The sequence below is a fragment of the Aplysia californica genome, unplaced genomic scaffold, assembly GCF_000002075.1.
Source record: "Aplysia californica isolate F4 #8 unplaced genomic scaffold, AplCal3.0 scaffold00175, whole genome shotgun sequence".
Classification (NCBI taxonomy): domain Eukaryota; kingdom Metazoa; phylum Mollusca; class Gastropoda; order Aplysiida; family Aplysiidae; genus Aplysia; species Aplysia californica.
This window is the reverse complement of record NW_004797445.1, coordinates 1,206,259-1,211,780: the sequence shown is the minus strand read 5'-3', so window position 1 is coordinate 1,211,780 and position 5,522 is coordinate 1,206,259.

Here is a 5,522-nt window from a genome sequence, read left to right as displayed (position 1 = left end):
CGATAAGAGTAGGCTTCGGCCGCCACCCGGGCAAAATTCAAAATTTCCTACCAACTGAAAATATTAGGTGTGTCCCGCGCGCTCATGTGATCTTATGCAGTTGCGAGCGCCGTAAAACACTTGACAAAAACAAACAAACAAACAAACAAAAAAAGCACCTCCCCCCTTTCAGAGGCCATATCTGAAAGAGAAATCGCACTGTGCAAGGCTGAAAGAGAAGCCTCAAGTATCGTATTTGGAAAGACAATATAAAAATAATAATAATGAATTATATTTATACAACGCTCAACCCCGATTAAAGTACACAGGCTCTGAGCGCTTTACAATACAATAGAACATACAACAGTAACATAAAACATAGTGTTCTGACTAAAAGAAAATCACTCCAAATAATATTCATCATATTAATTTAAAACAGAAACGACTGCAGCTGACATTTTTTGAATTAATCAAAAGATTTGATCTCTCTTATTAAAGTATTTGGTAAAGCATTCCAGATCTTGGGGCCTTGGTATTCAAATGCCCTTTCATCCATTGTTTAAATTTCATAAATGGTACAATAAATTTCTTTTTGTCAGCTAATGACCTTAAACTGCGAGTTAGAAAGTACAGTTTAACAGATTTGATGATGGTGCATTATCATTCAAACATTTGTGACAAAGGGTGGCCAACTTGTACACAATTCTTTTCTCAACAGGAAGCCAATGCAATGTCCGTAAAAGAGGTTTAGCAGAGTCTCGCTTTCTTTTCCGTAAAACTAAACACGCAGCACTGTTTTGAACAGTTTGAAGTCTTTTAACTTCCTCCAGTGATATTTCTGATACCAAAGAGTTACAATAATCGAGTTCTGATAAAATTAAGCTAGTTACTAGTAAAGCAGTTATACTTAGTATTGATCAGATGACGTATTTTACTAATTTTTCTTCTTTCTAAATACATGCAGCTGATCAGATGATTTACCTCTGCCGACATTGACAAACTGGAATAAAAATAGATGCCAAGATTCTTAACTTTCCATGAAAATGCAATTTTGCATCACCAATTGTCATGTGATCGTGGTCAACCTCTTTAATAGACTTTGCATTGCCTGCCAGAATGACTTCTGTTTTATCATCATTCAAATTCAACATAAAAGTCATTCAGTAAAAGAAAGACCCCCACCCCCCACTTTCTTCCCAAAATGATAGAAATGCCATAGAAACTTTGAAAACTGAGTTTCTGTTACTCACTATTCTACATCCTCCCAAAACATACCCCATGAAAAAACATTTGCTGGCAGTGCTTCACGGTACAAAATGGACAAAGTTTGCTTCATAGAAGTGCTGCTAATCTCTCCAACCACAACTGATAGTTTAGACTCAGGTCGTATTTGCTATTTATTCAAAGGGCAAACGTCTGGAAATATCGAAAACGATTTAATCTGTGAGAGAATAAATTGCATCCACCGGTATTTGAATCGATGTCAGTCTAACCTTTTAAGAGGGTAAAGCTGTCTTTTGGATACGTCGACTTTAATCCTCTTGAAGCTGGCAAAATTATATGTATACGTCTCTTGGTATACCATGCTGTCACTTTACTGATCACTAATTACAAAATGAACAAAGGTTAAAAAAAGAAAGAAAAAAACTTTTTAAAAAACCCCGAACAAAAAACAAAACAAAACAACAAAATCAACAACAACAACAACAACAACAACAACAACAACAACAACAACAACAACAACAACAACAACAACAACAACAGCAACAACAACCCAGAAACGAGCGAGGACGTAACTGTAAGACTGCTCTACTTTATAGCCATTACTAACCCACTGTTTCTTTTCTTTTGTGTATCTGATACTCCTTTTTCACAAACACTCGTTTTGCCAGGGTATCAATGGCAGTAGCGACAGTGACATAGAGGTCGGCTGGAAAGTAGAGTGTCAGGTCGTAAATGTCAATTTTCTCTACTGTTATGAAAGACTTTCTCTTATCCTAATGTTGTGACAGAACGATAATCCTCATGATTGATTATGCGTATAGTTAGGGATGGAACGAAAACAGAGTGATGTATATTCGTTTCACAGTGACACCGTGTCATTCTCTATAGTCCTTATCGTGGTCTCTCTCTCTATTCCCCCCCTCTCTCTCTCTCTCTCTCTCTCTCTCTCTCTCTCTCTCTCTCTCTCTCTCACACACACACACACACACACACTCCCTCTCTCTCACTCTCTCTCTCACTCTCTCTCCCACTCTCTCTCTCTCTCACCCTCTCTCTCTCTCACCCTCTCTCTCTTCAAACATACACATGGTGGGTGCTTTGCGGGTGCTCTGGTGTGGTTTGCTTCCTCTTTCCTATCAAACATCTATCGTCGTTATCTCCCCTTCTTGTTAATGTTTGTTACTCTCTTTTAACACCTTTAATCTTCTGGCGATCATATGACCTTATGCAGTTGCGATCGCCGAAAAACCTCTACTAAAACTAAAAACTAAAATATACACACACAAACACATACACACACACACAAAACGCGAGCGCGGACACACACACACACAGGCCCGCAGTTCAAGAACACTCACACTCAGTTCAAGAACCCAAAAGAGCAAGGGCCGCTCGCTCTCTTGTCAACATTGCAGAAAAAAGAAACGATATTTAGTTACTATGAATAAGTAATCGTTAACGAGAGCAATTGTAGGAAGGGCGGAAATTGCAGCAAAATCCCCAATTAGGTTTTTCAGGACCTACGAATTTACGTCTATCGATTAAAATACCAGCCATAGAATTTAGCTGCACAAACGCCCAGAAGGGATTTCGAATGGGCTACTTGTAGGTCAAAATCAGTTGATTATTTTTTACAGTGAGTTTTACGGAAAATGTTCTTAAATGCTATGTATGGTCAACCCTTCTATATAGTTGTGAATGCTGGACAATCATAAAAGACAGTGAAAATAAAATAGTCTAGAAGCAACAGAAATGTGATTTCTTAGGAGACTGCTGAAATTATATTTGAAGGGGAAAAAATCAAATGAGGTCGTGCTTAATGAAGCCCACGTGGGACGTTCACTGTTAAAAACAATCAGGAAACGACAATTAATGCAGTTTTTCGGACATAAAGGTCTTAAAAATCTAGCTCTTACTGGCAAAATCGAGGGCAAACGAGGCAGGGGGAGGCTCAGAGCAACCCTTTTAGGGAACCTAAACAAATGGATAACGGGGAAAGATCAGGGAAACGTAGCTTTTTTTAAAGAGCATCCTAGCAAAGGAATGAATGGAGAACCATGCTTGCCGAAGTCTGCCGCAGATCTGGTACAAGATGAATGAATGTTGTCACACAGAGCACATCGTGACGTGTGCAACTCTGAAGCACGTAATTTTCTGCAAGTTTGGTGTCAGACTTATTCTATGTAAAGATATATGCATTAGGGCATTATTGTGGACATAGTCAGGGTTTTGGGGCGCCTCGGGAAAAGCAAGTAGCTTAATAGTCAACAAATGTCAATATTACATATTATACTAGTATGTTCAAAATATATCAAATAAAACAATCCACTAAAGAAATGACTTGACAAAGTGTATAAGCCATCATTTTATAAACATTTTACCATGAAAGTGTCCTCCGTGTTTGACCTGTAGCTTCTTGAACACTGATTGAATTTCTTTGAATTAAAAAAATATTTCACACCAGAGTAACCGGAGGGACGATGGCGTGAATCTGAATCTCTTGTAAAGTGATTCGTGGTCCCTGCATCGGAGACAAATTTTCAAAGAGACGCAAAATGGAAACAAACAAAAGGAGGGGGGGGGGGTAACAAAAAGGTAGAAGCCTCACTGCAAAACATATTTGAATTATGGGACATAGCAATAGAGCTGTCCAATTCTTATTATTTTAAGGTGAATTTTCGTGTGAATATTTGATTTGTGGCATGTGTAGCCTATATTTTCAAAGCTCTTGGTTGCCTGTGGATTCACTAAGCGAAGCCTATTTGGTTTGGTACGTTGTAAGCGCTATAAACATCCATTGCTGATTACCACCATGAGCCAGGTCTGTCGATCTGTCGAGGAACCGATCCCTTAGATTTCAATAGTCAAGACGTATTTATAATGCCTTCAATATTAGATTCTGGACCACATTCGAAGCACGTAGCAGGTTTATATTCTCAAGTTCTGGAGCATGCTATGGGATCAGAATATTAAACAGACAGTCTTTTAAAGATAAGTGCTTTCAAGCAACGTTCACGGTTTTTGTCAACCAGACTTTAAAATAACATGTGTTATTGCAATAAATGTGTAACGTCCTCATACACATAGTTTAGATCTGTAAGGAGATAGACTCCTTCAACCCCCGCCCGTTCTGGGCAACCTGTGGGATTCAGCATACTAAGCAAAGATGACGGAGAAACATGATAAAATAGACATCCCGCCGAGGGAATCAAATCATCCTCTTCTTTGCGCGAGAGCAAAGAGTCAACCCATTATTCCACAGACGCCGGGGAGCAACATTTCTTGCCCTTTTCTTTTTCTCTTTTTTTTATTTTTTTGGTAAGTATTTTACGATGCTCACAACTGCATGAGGTCATATAAGCGCGCGGGACACATCAAACATTTTAAGTTGGTAGGAAATTTTGAACTTTGCGCCGGTGGCGGCTGAAGTCAATTCTTATCGATTTTAGACAACCAAGGGATCTTTAGTGTGCAAAAATTACACGCAGGACCTCCGAGAGGTTTTGCTCTTGTGTGAGAAGGCAAGGTGCAGATCTTTCATACCATAAAATCAGAGGTGTGGTTGAAAGACAGCAGTAAGAAGGAGCCAAGGAGTAGCAGAAGAAAGGCTGCAGAAAGAGTCAGGAGCCCAGATCGGAGGGGGCATAGGAGGTGAGGGGGCAGGGGCAGAAAGTGGAGACAGAAGCAGACGGCAGAGTATTGTTAGAGAGCAGGAAAGGATGTGAAAGTACAAAATTTTTGAGAGGAAAATTTTCCGTCCCTACCCGGATTCGAACCCGCGAATGAGAGGCGAACATTTTAACCTCTAGGTCACGAGAGACCCCTCACCCTTTTCTTTGAAATGTTCCGAAATATCAGAGTAGAATGTCATTGTCGATATCTTAGTAACTGCAAACATTTTTTTGTCTACTGTTGCCATCCACACAGCTTTTCTAATTCTCCTGCATTACAAATATCTAAAAACCGTAAACCCTTTGATGCGGCGCACACATCTTAATCGCATCATAACAAACAACACAAAACCTACTGCATAAGTCTACTAATTAGTATATTATACAACACTGTCTTTACACATTGGCCTTTCCACAAAGATGCAGACAATTTTATTTTAATATAAATTGTTGATTTATAAGATTAGCATTTTTACCGAACATTTTAAAACCATTGAGTTAATCTGATCATGGATCAAAACCAAACCGTGCTGTGAATTGTGGGGAAAGCAACCAACTTGTGTTTCGCACGTTCATATAACCGTACAAGGTACAGAGCGCCGCAAAACTCTTGCTCAACTAAACGACTATTACTTCCCTTATGTCCGC